This window comes from Papaver somniferum, unplaced genomic scaffold, assembly GCF_003573695.1.
Source record: "Papaver somniferum cultivar HN1 unplaced genomic scaffold, ASM357369v1 unplaced-scaffold_29, whole genome shotgun sequence".
NCBI classification, from domain to species: domain Eukaryota; kingdom Viridiplantae; phylum Streptophyta; class Magnoliopsida; order Ranunculales; family Papaveraceae; genus Papaver; species Papaver somniferum.
In genome coordinates, this window is record NW_020639929.1 from 2772321 (window position 1) to 2786682 (window position 14362).

Below are 14362 nucleotides of genomic sequence, written 5' to 3' on the forward strand. Positions count from 1 at the left end.
TGATTTTTCTTAATTATTTGTGAAGTCGTATGCTTGGTCTAAGTGCTTTTGATGCATCATGCTAGTGATTTACAGTTAATCTTTTTAAAATCTACCCTGGCAAAGAATTAGAGTCAATAAACAAGATGTATAATTGTCTAAGAATTGATTTTTGAACCACATGGTATGAGGTTTGGTGGAATCCTGAGTCTCAGTAATCTCTCGACATTGTGACAAACCTTGTGTATATATTTTCTTTATTTTTATTGTTTTCTATTATTAAGTCTGAAATTGAGTCTACACAAGTCCAAGTTGAACGAACTTTATTTACCACTTAAAAAACTACATCACTCTCCCCCGTCAGCAAGCTCCAGCAAAGCAAGGGAGAGGCAGCAAAAAAGGAGGAACAAAGGGAGGTCATGCTGGAACAAGTGCTGCTCGTGGTGGAAAAGGTCAAGGTGGACCAAGTGCTCGAGGTGGACGTGGTGGAGGTAAAAAGACTCCACCTCAAGGTGCCAAAGGAAAATGAGGTAAAAAGGCGAGAGTTGTTGAACCGGCGCCGATTGACGATTGGGATGAGTTTCTGAACGATTCCACGGGGGAGGACTCAAGTGAATGAAAATCTACTCATTTTTTAGTATTTTACTTCATGGATATGTTGTTAGCCTTTGACATCTTAATGTTTTTCGTTGTTTGGTTAAGGATTGAGATGGATGGATTTTTATAACTTTGCATTTATGAATTAATTTTAGTCTTTCAATGTGTTTAATCTAAGAAAAATGAGGAAAAAAACAACATCTTGGTTTTTTTCAGACATTTTCGGCTAGGTCGATGCTTCACAAAACCTAGCCGAAAATGCCTATAAATCTTGAAAAACAATCTTTCATACCGTAAAAAGAACAACGGTTAGGAACTCCCAGCCGTGAAACTCAAAACTGTTAGAAAACCCGTCCGTAGGAGGTTCACGGTTGGGAAACACCTAGCTGTTTTTTGGTCTGAATTCCCTGAACTACAATGACTTATGTTTACGGCTAGATATCCAAGCCGTGTTAGAATCACGTTAAGGAATTATATCCGTAAATATATTTACGTCTTGGTCAACCTAGACAATTCCCTGTCGTTAAACTCCGCACGGTTAGGAAACCCATCCGTGGTTGGTTACGGTTGGGACATTCCTAGCCGTTTAGTACTCTGATAAACCCAACAAAAAAAGGCTCCTAGAAACGTCTACATATCCAAGCCGTAATGTTGTTCACGGACAGGAATCCCAGCCGTTATTCTGCCTAAAATTAAAAAATCAGAATTTCGGCCGGGAATCCCAACAGTAAGTCTGACAGACCACCAACTCTGCAGGCATACAGAATTACGGCTTCGTATACCTAGCATTTCCCAGCCGTAATTCGCTATAATTTCACTTGTACCACTTCAAATCGGCTAGTTTTTTGAATTTTGAAAAATAGATCTGTTTGAAAACTAATCTATAGAAGGTTCTAGATGTTCAACCACCAATTTAAACTTGACATAACTTGTTCTCCATATAACCACCCATTCCAAATCAAAACCACACCTACAAGCTCTAGTAAAACTCCTAATAACTCAATGCAATGTACTCAAAGGATAAACCCGGCTTTGATTTGTATGAAGACTTATCTCTTTGTCAAAATTTTGTGCTATGCTATCCAAAGAAGGGAGAAGAACGAAGGAATGGTGGTGTACCAAGTCAATCTTATTGGAAGACGATTTTTGAAATTTTTTGTAGTGAAACAGGTAACTCTAACAACCGCGATGGGATTGAATTGTATCTTCGATTCTCAAACATACACAAAAAAGTGGAAGAGTATACGGCTTTACTTCGTATGTGCAAGCAACTTCGACTTAGAGGTGAGACTGATGAAGAACTCGTAGCTCAAGCTAGTAAGGATTGGAGAAAATGAAAAGGTTATAACTTCAATTTCGAAGCTCAAATGACCATCATCAAAGATTTCTTGATACATCGGAAGGGATGTTACTAAAACCAACTTTGTAATGGGGATATATTAAGCATGTAATGAGTTTTATTGTGGTCTAGTTAATGAAAGTAACAATAATTTTCAATCTTATTAAGAATTCATGTTGAATCCAAAAAAAAAATCAATTTTCAAATCTAATTACGGCTGGGAAAGTTTGTATGCCCAGCCGTTTTGCAGACTCACGTAATTCATTGAAGAATTACGTCCAGAAGTTCGTAATGTCCCGTCCGATATTTTTAATCTTGGTTGGGAGTTCCTCATATCCCAGACGTTTTAGTTATTTACGGCTTGAAATTCTTAATATCCCAACCATTATGTGGTGTTTCGTCCGGGTCGACAAGTTTACCCAGCCGTTATTGCAGAAAATTCTAGATTTTTTTTTTTCAGATTTTCGACGGATTTGAACTGATAAAATTGATGTCGGGAGTTGATTATAAGGTTATCTTGAGTTTTGTGATGAAGGGTTTCGTCATTTGTCTTCAAAATTTGTCAATTTTTTTTTCCAAAATCAACATTTATCCTTCTTCAAGACTCAATAAAATCAAGTTTTGATTTTCAAATGATTAGTGTTTTGATTAGTATAATCGATTCACTAAGACTGATTAGTTAGCTTAATAAATTTAATTAGCACTAATCAAATGAAGGGTAGATTATACACTGGAGAAAAATATAAATAAGGGGTCCTATGTGTTGTTATTTCATGACTCCAAAAAACCCTAAAAAACTCATATGTTTTAAGCCCCAATAATAGGATTCTAAATTAATTGAATTCTTACAATGAGACACTGGGTTCTTTCAATCCCATCTCGATTTGTTTTGTCGTTGTCCTTTCATCTCGGTTGATCTCGTTACTATCCAAAATAAAGTCTCCCATTTTTAGAGTTTTGATTGTTTGGCCTTCTTTGTTCATCAACCTTGATATATAGCTAGGAAAAAGGGTTCATTGGGTCTTAGGTTCATACATATCGCAAAGATTAGTTAAAATGAACAGCCCCAAAACACCTTGTAAGAGATTAAAGAGTTGAACACAACGTCCCAAAATCCTTGCATGTCCTCTTAGATCTTAATCCAAATCTGTCGTATGTGATCTGAAATCTTTAGATCTTTTGGAGGATTTGGTAGGAATATTACTATCTATTAGTATTAAATAAAATAAAAATCACTTTTTAGTGATTTTAGGGTTTATAAATAATGTTGTTATTTTGTTTTCAATTTCATCTCTTCTAATGGTTTCTATATGCCAATTAGATGTTTCTTATAGCCTTAAGGGCGCTTCATATGATTGTTACAATCTTATCAAATGCATCATCGCTGGCGATTTTCCGGAAGAGGTCATGATTTTATAATTCTTTGACGGTAAATGGTTACAAAAAATTATGATAATGATGAAACAGGAAGACTACTCCCCTCCGGGACATTATAATCTTATTAAAGAAGACAAATCTCAATGGCATGATTTTATTTCTAAAGATATCAGATTCCTCTGTGAAACAAGATATATGTTTATTATTCTCATCTTTGATGTATTTGGTAATCATGTTTTCAATTTTACAATATTAATGAAATCAAGATGTTTTCTTTCAAAAAGAAAAGAAAAGAAAAATCCTTGCATCTTAACATGTGAAAGCGAAACTAGTGTTAGAGAATTAAAAGTTGAAGAAATCAACCCTATGCGTGCAAATTCGCATGAAAATCTAACATTTATCTGAGAGGAGGTTACAAAATATATGAGAGGAAGGTTCCAAAATTTTCGTCCAATAATATAGCTAACTATAGGAGGTAGTTTTGCATCTTCTTTTGGGACCCTAAAATATTTGGGCTTAGGGCGGTCGACCATCTCGTCCTATACGATCCTGCTAATCTAGTATATAGATTAGCCGTCCACATCAGCTAGGACTATCTCCTAAGTCTTATTGGCGTGCTAATCCAGCAGCTAGATTAGCAGTCCACGTCAGCTAGGAATACCACCCAGTGTTGTTTGGTTCAGCGTACAACGTTACTATCTCGCTGTTAGTTCAGCTGCAAGCAAATGCTAGGAGAGAGAACTAATGTTAACAAATAGACAACACTTTTTTCTGAACTGTAATACTTTTTGGCTAATCTAGCAGCTCAATCTAGCCCGTAGGATTTAGCCTCAGCGAGTCTAGAAAAGAGCCGACACCAAAAACAACAAAGAAACAGACCAAGGGGATGCCAAAAGCCCACACCCCTGCATATACAAACTGAAATAGAATAGGAAAGCAAAGTTGCTTATGCACCAAAATATTTGTGCTTTCTAGTAGCCGATCTTTGACCTATGCCAAGATTTTCGTTGTTTCCCTTATTATGGTCATTGTCATTCCATTTGAGCCTTGTAAGCTCTTTCTCTGTTTTCTTGCCAACTTTGCCTTCATTAGCCATGTAGGGTGCTTTTTTGTTAGAATCCACATCTGATAACTCTTCACTATCCTCTTCGTCATCTTTAATAATCCTTCTATCATTACTGATCAACAGTATGAAAGAGTTATTAGTACTCACATTGACAGAAGAGTTAGTGTTCCTGGAAAAATTAGACTCGTTTTTATCAGCTGCATCAGAAATCTTGGAATTGCCATCTTTAGTTACATCTTCTCCAGGAAAGTCCTTCTTTATGTTTATCGGGAATCGACAATGAGATTTGTATGGAAAATCACCAAGTATTATAAAGGATTCTGTTTTACTTCTATCTCTACAATGTGCATCACTAGAGGTGTAAATTGGGTTGTGCCAGCACGAGCACAGCCCAGCCCAACATGCTAAATCGGATCCCAGTCCATCCCATCACGTGATTTAGCCCAACAAGGCCCAACACGTTAGTTTCGTGGGATGTGCTGGGTTAGCCTAATCAGCACAGTAGCACAGCACGCGACACGGATAAGCACGTGGCCCATCACAACACGTTAAGAAAGCACGTCATAGCATGCACAAATACATAATATAACAAGGTATAATACATCATATTTTGTGTATATTTCACAAAAGAGTCACTATTCTAGCTAGTTTTTGATATTTTATGCTAGCTTATTTTTATAACAACACATATAATACCTAAATAATTGGAAAATATATCTCAATATCGTCGTTATAATGTCGTTACCTATATATACTTGAATAGAATATTAATTGACATGACAATGATCCAATTTTATATTTGGTGTGATATTTCTTTCTATTGAATAAACTTGCTAATTTTACTTGAAATAAATTCTGAAATAATTTCAAATTATATGTAGATATCGTGATAATGTCGGACTTAATGTATACCATTAAGTGGTGATCTCAAATTGTTTATAGCATGTATCAGCACGACACAACACGTTACATGTTGTTCCCGTGGGATGTGTTGTGCCTAGCTTTTGACTAGTAAAGAACAACACGACACAACATGTTTAAATCGTTGGTACATCCCAGCACGACACATGGCATGTGAAGCACGCGACTTTGTGTGCCGGGCTGTGCCGGTCCGGCTGATGAGTGCCAAATATTGTATATATTTGCACCTTTTTATTGGCATTTAACTCATCATTTGTGCACTAACGCTCCATTTTATTCCATATTCTGTGTTTTCGTTGTTTTCAAGAATAAATACTTTTCTCAATTAATTTTGCATTTTTAGGTACTAAATAAAGTCCGGTTAACTCACTGAGCGAAAAGAACAAAGAAATGGCAAAGACTCCCGCAGAAAGGCAGCGAAGAATGATGTTTGGAAGAGCCGGATCAACTAGAAGTGGGCTTGAAGAGGAAGAATTATCCTTAAAGAAGATATGGGCTTGGCATACCCAAGGCCCAAAACCCTTACCCAAATCCATTTCCAATATCCATACCCATTTCCATGAGAGCCGTCAGATTGGATCCATCACATCATCCAACGTTCGCCTCATCACCGAGCATCAAATCTTGAAGATCCTGTCAAACATCATAGTACCTAACTCCAATCTAAGCCGTCAGAATTGTTGTATCACGCATCCAATGGCGCTGCAAGCTTGTTCCATATTATCCGTTCGATTCAATCCAGATGTGATCATCCAACGTATCATCTTCGCTGGACATCGAATTTTCTACACCCGCTCAACACCCTAGCACCAAATATCTTCTCCCAAAACCATCGACTTCTCCTCTTCTTCCCAAAATTTTCCATCTTCATCCCATACCCGGTCTCTTCCGCAGACACCACCTCTGCCACAGCCACCCTACGACTTCCATAACCACTCTAACGAAACACCACCTTACCCTATATCTCTAGCCACTTATTTCACCAATTTACCCTCTATCCATCTCTGAAACCCTAGGTGGGAAATTAGTAAAATAGGTGAGTCGATAGAAGTGATTGAAGACAGGTGAGGGAGCAGGAAGAACAAAGAAAGAATGGGTCGACCCTATAGGTAAGGATTATCCCATCCAATCAAGTAAAAATTGTAACCCTAGTTTACTGTTTGCATTTGGAGATTTGTAAGAAACCTAATTTTGTATTTTGGGTATAAATAGAGATGGGGGTTAGTGTTGTTGGGGTAAGCCTGGGTTAGCCAGAGCAAAGCCATTAGAGGCCTGGACTAGACAGTGCCCTCAATGTTACTGTCCTGTTGATGTTCCATGTAGTGTTAATGTTCAACTCTCTATTTCAGTTATCAGTTAGTTACAATATGTTCTAATTTTCTTGTTGAGGTTTCAATGAAACCCTAATATTGATGTGTGTTCATTTTGATAGTATTGCTCTTGGATGTTTACAATTCTTATGAAAGATTCAACTTAGTGCATCATCATATTGCTCTCACATTGTATGTCATGCATACCTTGTAGTTAGGTTTACACCATGATGATTGAACTACAACTCATGCTCAAACAGGTCATCTTTGATCCTTAGACTAGTTGTACTTGACTTAGACAATTAGTACTTTGGAGAAAAGCCTTAGTTGTGCTTGGTCTTTCTAGAGGGGAAACCCCTCAGATATAGGGCAGACCAGGATCTTACCCCTTATCTGCTATAGGGACAAGAATGGTGCAGTCAGTGGAAGGCATGGTACAAGATTAGTGGTGGATTTGCTAACCTCAGTTCACTCATCTCTCTGTTTAACTTGCTTACTGCCTGTGTTACTGTCTCTTTTTGTTGTTGTTGCTCTTACTTTTACTGTCTTGCATTTTACTTCACCACTTGTTTACTGCCTTGCCTTTGGTTACTTCCTTTGTTCTCTGTTAATCTTAGAAAACAGTTTAGGAACTTCTCTAGCTTCAAACACACACACTAGTCCCTGTTGGATCGACCCGTATTTGCACATTCTACAACACGACACCGTGCACTTGCGTTTTAACATGTAGGCTTTATCTTGCTTTTATTTTTTGTCATCTTTCCTAGCCTACCAAGTTTTTGGCACCGCTGCCGGGGACTTGGCGTTGTGCGTTGAAGTTTCTTGGCTTGTATCTTAGCTATTCTTGCACTTTCTTAGTTGTACTTGCATTTATCTTTTAGCTTTTTCTATTGTTGTTCATTTGCATCATCACTACATCTGCATCTTCTCTGCTCTAGTAGCATTTGCATTTTGCATCTTCACTGCATATTGTTCTTGCATTTATCTTTGCATACTGTTCTGCATCATAACTTGCATCTTTCAATTAATCTTACTGCCTCCTGCATTCACATAATTTCTGCGTTCTTGTTGTGCATCCCATTGCATTTCACTAAACTTGCAAATTCTGCTGTGGTGCTGTGGAGCTGCTGTTGCTGCTGCTCTTGGCTGTGCTACTGTTGTTGTTGTGTTGCTGTTGCTGAGCTGCTGCTGCTGTTGTTGCTGTGAACCAAAGCCCAACTGGGCTGTGCAACTAGAACAACGGAGCAGCTGGGCTGTGCTAAAAAGAGTAAGCCTAAACCCAATAACTGTGTGGGCTTGCTTTAAAAACTGAAATTCTGGGCCTTGTAAATTGATTCTGAAACTCTTGAACCCAAAGTGCATTTTGTTTCTGAACTCTGGGATTGAACCCAACTCAGAATTTGTAAAACGTTCTTAATCCAAAGTGGGCCTATTTTTTGGCTAACTGAGAGCCCATAAATCAAATACCCATCTGGGCCTCGTGCATTTCTGGGCTTGGTTCATTGAACTCGTTAGTTGGGCCGTGTACTCAAATCTCTAGGCCGTTCGTTGGGCTTGTCCCACTGAAAATTTGAACCAGTTAGCTGGGCCTCATCCAATTAAAACCAAAAGGAGTTTTCAAAACCCATAAAAACCAAATGTTTCCCATCAAAAACCAAATGGTTTTCATTCCCATCAAAACCAAAATTTTCCCATAAAAAACCAAAATTTTGAAAACCCATTAAAACCAAATAGTGGGCTTTGTGTCTTTTCAATATGGGCCAACCTCGTGCTCTCCATGAATACATGTATCCCACAATAAAAATTTCATTATCATGTATTGTCTTACCTCAAACCAATAACCCTTTTAAAATAAATGCAAGCATGATACAAATACTTCCTATATTTCGAGGGTTCGATTCTGAGAACCCCTATACTCATGTAAGAGAGTTTGAACAAATTTGTCGGAATATGCAACCTGATCATATGTCCGAAGACTCTCTGAAATTGCGTTTGTTTACATTTTCTCTAAAGGAAAGGGCCAAAACATGGTTTTACTATTTGAGACCACAATCAATCAACACTTGGGACCAACTCACAGATCTATTTTTCATAAAATGCTTTCCACATCATAGGACCATCGCTATTCGTCAAAGTATCAATTGTTTTGTCCAATTGGATGAGGAAACTTTTTTTCACTATTTTGAACGTTTTAATGATTTGTTGAGCGAATGTCCGCACCATGGATTTGAGAAGTGGAGACTTGTCGTCATCCTCTATGAGGGACTAGACTTTAAATCTCGAACTATGGTTGAGTCTATGTGTAATGGTAAATTTCTTGATAAATATGTGGATGGTGCATGTAAATTTTTAGCTGAGATTGTAGAGAAAACCCATCAATGGGAACCTGTTAGGGAAACAGGGACAACGCCACATGGTATGAGTCACCCCCATGAGTTAGAGTCTTATTCTTGTGATAGCTCCGACCTTAGGATTGAAAATTATCCTAGATTGCAAAATCTCTATCATCATGATGATGATGATGAATCAAATTTTGAAAATGGTATTTTCAGTCCAACTCGTACAAACGATGTTGAATATGAGCCTCATCTAGGGGAAAATGAGTTGACCGAGAACACCAGAGCTGTTAATAGGGACGAGTATGCATATTACTCGGATGATGATATGATGTTAGAAGAGCTAGTTCTTCTTGAAGAGTCAATTTCGGAGTCTTGTGACTCCGAAATTCCAGACCATAGTGAAGAAACTTCCATGATTGATGTTTCTCCTAATATTCATATTCATTGCAATTCAGATAATTTGGACACTGATATGAGGCTTGTACAATTATGCTGTGAAGATGAGCATGACATAGGAAAGGTTGAATCTTTTGTAGACATTAATGTTATTATACATGAAAACGAATTTGATGTGTCTGATTCCCTGTCTAAGTCCCAATATGTTGTTTCTTCCGATGTTGATTATACTACGGACAATCATGATACCGAGCTAGGTCTTGATGTTTTGTTTGATGAATATGAGCATGATTTACCTGTTTATGATTTAGGGAAAGTATGTACTAGTACTATTGATCATGAAAATAAATTAGAAGTGCCTGCTTTCTTGCCTAAATCACAGATTGAGATTTTTCCACCCAACCTAGATTTGGTTTGTCAAAAAACTTTTAAACCAACTTTTTTGAAAATTCCCAACTTAGGATTGGAACTGTGTGCCTCCCAAGTCCTTTTGGACTATTTTGCATCAAAATACAACATTTTTAAAGAGCCACAGTTGGAATTAATTTCTCTGACCATCCCGCAAAAAATCCATTTTGAGTTAGACCTTGTGAATCCTGAACCCCTAAAAGTAAAAGATTTTGTGCTTAAAAATAAACCTGTTGAAAAATATAGGTTTGGGGGTGATTCATCTGGTTTTTCACTCTCGCTCCCATTTCAGTCCAATTTTAGTTGTTTGAAACTGTCTATGTTTCAACACTTTGTCTTTTGGGTTGATCCTCAACTCTTTAGACTGTATGTATATAGTGAATTGTTTGTATAAAATCTGGTAGGTAATGTTTAGTGGAATCATATGTTTATATTGTGCTAACCCAATGTGAATTCAGTTGAGTTACTGTTGGGTTTTGCCTTGAATAATGGAGTTCAAAAACTTGCTTTCGCCAATATCCGGTAATCTCTTTCCTTTCTCTACACTTAGCATCGTTCTCATGGTATGTGTTATAATCATGTTTATCTTTTGAAACATTGAGGACAATGTTTAGTTTAGGTTTGGGGGTGAAAAGTAGATACTTTGATAACATGCTATAATTGAAAACAGAACTCTTTCTTTTTGAAAACAAAAAAAAAAAATGAAAAATGAAAAAATCAAAATAAAAAATTAAAAAATTCGAAAAAGAAAAAAAAGAAAAACATAAAAATGGAGCTCATTTACCTTGAAATGTTGACTCTTGTGCATGTATGTAAACATAAGGATTCTTAGTCTAGATATTTAGGCACCCTGATTCTAGCACAATTCACATAGTGATAAGAAACTTGCACGCGCACGATCTACCAATACATGTATAGCCTCAACCTTGAGGTGTTCTATCGAAACTTACGATTGCCAATCACTTTAGAATACTGAACGAAACTTGACTAGCTTGTTCTTTGGTTGGTTGGGATAGAAGGTGGAGGTTACATTAAGAAAGACAACCATCGAATTTAACTGGGTGCATCAAAAAGGGTTACCTCTTGCAAAGTGTCATGTAATTTTTTTCTTTTTTCTTATGTATCAAAAGAGTTACCATGTTGTAAATATTTTTTTCAAAAAAAAAAAAAAAACGATGTATATATTCAGAAAAAAAATCAAAAAAAAAATAAAAAAAATCAAGTATTTATCAATTCCATATGTGTCATGTAAAGACAATAGTTCTCTCTTGTTCCAAAAATAAAAGAGAGTAGTCAATGTAAATAAGAGTCATGTAAAGAGTCATCTTTTGTGTTTTTGTGTTATAAGCAAGGAAGGGTGTAAGCCATTGATGTACAACGCGAGTAATTGTGAAATACCTCCAACTCATTCACAATTCTCGTAAAGTCCGGACAGCTAGCTAGATTTCGACCTCGGTTCTTAGCCTGAGAAACTATATCTTGGTGATTAGTAGTCATAACATCCGATCTTTCTTTACACATGTGTAGATACACTTTACACTCTTATCACATGTCTTTATTTGTTATCAGTGCTAGGATTGTGCCTTTGATAGCTAGATTGACATCTCCATTTTGCTGTGAGCTTCTACTGTCTTTCACATGTCACATTTCATGGAATCTGAGCTTATATTTTGTCCTAGAACTTTGTAGGTACGTTCTAAGAAAACCTTCACGAGACTTCAACTCGTCCACTAGGGACACTTAGTGGTTAAAAGACTTATTGCATTCGCTAAATGCAATCGAGAAACCAGCGACAGTGGTATAGGTAGGATTTCCTAAGTTTTGTTTTACTTGAGGACAAGTAAAATTCAGGTTTGGGGGTATTTGATGAGCGCCAAATATTGTATATATTTGCACCTTTTTATTGGCATTTAACTCATCATTTGTGCACTAACGCTCCATTTTATCCCATATTCTCTGTTTTCGTTGTTTTCAAGAATACATACTTTTCTCAATTAATTTTGCATTTTTAGGTACTAAATAAAGTCTGGTTAACTCACGGAGCGAAAATAGCAAATAAACGGCAAAGACTCCCGCAGAAAGGCAGCGAAGAATGATGTTTGGAAGAGCCGGATCAACTAGAAGTGGGCTTGAAGAGAAAGAATTGTCCTTAAAGAAGATATGGGCTTGGCATACCCAAGGCCCAAAACCCTTACCCAAATCCATTTCCAATATCCATACCCATTTCCATGAGAGCCGTCAGATTGGATCCATCACATCTTCCAACGTTCGCCTCATCACCGAGCATCAAATCTTGAAGCTCCTGTCAAACATCATAGTACCTAACTCCAATCTAAGCCGTCAGAATTTTAGTATCACGCATCCAATGGTCGCTGCAAGCTTGTTCCATCTTAGCCGTTCGATTCAATCCAGATGTGATCATCCAACGTATCATCTTCGCTGGACATCGAATTTTCTACACCCGCTCAACACCCTAGCACCAAATATCTTCTCCCAAAACCATCGACTTCTCCTCTTCTTCCCAAATTTTTCCATCTTCATCCCATACTCTGTCTCTGCCGCAGACACCACCTCTGCCATCACCACCACCTCTGCCACAGCTACCCTACGACTTCCATAACCACTCTAACGAAACACCACCTTACCCTATATCTCTAGCCACTTATTTCACCAATTTCCCATCTATCCATCTCTGAAACCCTAGGTGGGAAATTAGTAAAATAGGTGAGTCTATAGAAGTGATTGAAGGCAGGAGAGGGAGCAGGTAGAACAGACAAATAATGGGTCGACGCTATAGGTAAGGATTATCCCATTCAATCAAGTAAAAATTGTAACCCTAGTTTACTGTTTCCATTTGGGGATTTGTAAGAACCCTAATTTTGTATTTTGGGGTATAAATAGAGATGGGGGTTAGTGTTGTTGGGGTAAGCCTAGGTCAGCCAGAGCAAATCCATTAGAGGCCTGGACTAGCCAGTGCCCTCAATGTTACTGTCCTGTCGATGTTCCATGTAGTGTTAATGTTCAACTCTCTATTTCAGTTATCAGTTAATTACAATATGTTCTAATTTGGTTGCTGAGGTTTCAATGAAACCTTAATATTGATGTGTGTTCATTTTGATAGTATTGCTCCTAGATGTTTACAATTCTTATGAAAGATTCAACTTAGTGCATCATCATCTTGCTCTCACATTGTATGTCATGCATACCTTGTAGTTAGGTTTACACCATGATGATTGAACTACAACTCATGCTCAAATAGGTCATCTTTGATCCTTAGACTAGTTGTACTTGACTTAGACAATTAGTACTTTGGAGAAAAACCTTAGTTGTGCTTGGTCTTTCTAGTGGGGAAACCCCTCAGATATAGGGAAGACTAGGATCTTACCCCTTATCTGCTATAGGGACAAGAATGGTGCAGTCAGTGGAAGGCATGGTACAAGATTAGTGGTGGATTTGCTAACCTCAGTTCACTCATATCTTTGTTTAACTTGCTTACTGCCTGTGTTACTGTCTCTTTTTGTTGTTGTTGCTCTTACTTTTACTGTCTTGCATTTTACTTCACCACTTGTTTACTGCCTTGCCTTTGGTTACTGCCTTTGTTATCTGTTAATCTTAGAAAACAGTTTAGGAAATTCTCTAGCTTCAAACACACACACTAGTCCCTGTTGGATCGACCCGTATTTGCACATTCTACAACACGACACTATGCACTTGCGGTTTAACATGTAGGCTTTATCTTGCTTTTATTTTATGTCATCTTTCCTAGCCTACCACCGGCACGTTTTACACCTCTATGCATCACTCCCGTACGTAAAAAACGATACTTTCACTTTTTTTCTTCTCTAGATTAAGAAAAACATATATATCATTTTTCTTGAAACAAAGGGAGTGTTTTTGTTTGAGGGTGAAAACAGTTTCTGCTGGTTTCGGTAATTTCGTGTGATGTGGGTGAGAAACAAATCTAAACCCTAAACAATGTTCTGCAAGGGAGTAATTTATATTCGAGAAATCAAGGCCTAAACCAAGAAATGGCCGCTCCAGTGGAGGAGAAGGGTTGGTTTTGGGGAGGGAAGCGAAGAGTGTGTTGAGACCAGAATAGTTGATTCTGGAAGAGTAGTTGTTTTCTGACTTGTATCAGAAAGTGGGAAGCTAACAGATGGGAAAGCTAGCAAACGTTTTCTGAGTGTTGTATGCTCTCGACCAGAACTTGTTGTTCGGTGGAAATAGTTAACGCCTATTTATACAAGTCGAAGTGAAACGTACTCTGGTCTCATTAAGAAATGGAAAACGGGTGAGTAAATGGGAGGAGGTGGTAACCGGTAACGCTTGGAATTGATGTTCCATAAAAGAAAGCGTTTCACCATTACTCCATGTATTTACTAACCGCCTCATCCTTATGACACTTTCTAATAACGAGCGTAGTGTACGCCGCACGCTGTAAACCGCCAAACCAATACCCAATGAGCATCCTCCAGTTTGTGACATGTTTTGATGTCTCGAGTGTTTTCGTGGAAAACATGTAGCATGTTGTTGTTGTCTGGCAAGTTGATCTTGGGAGACTTGACGGCTCGGTGGTGACCTTCAACAGTCGAGATTTTGCATCTTAAGAGAAAGGTATCCGTTGATTATT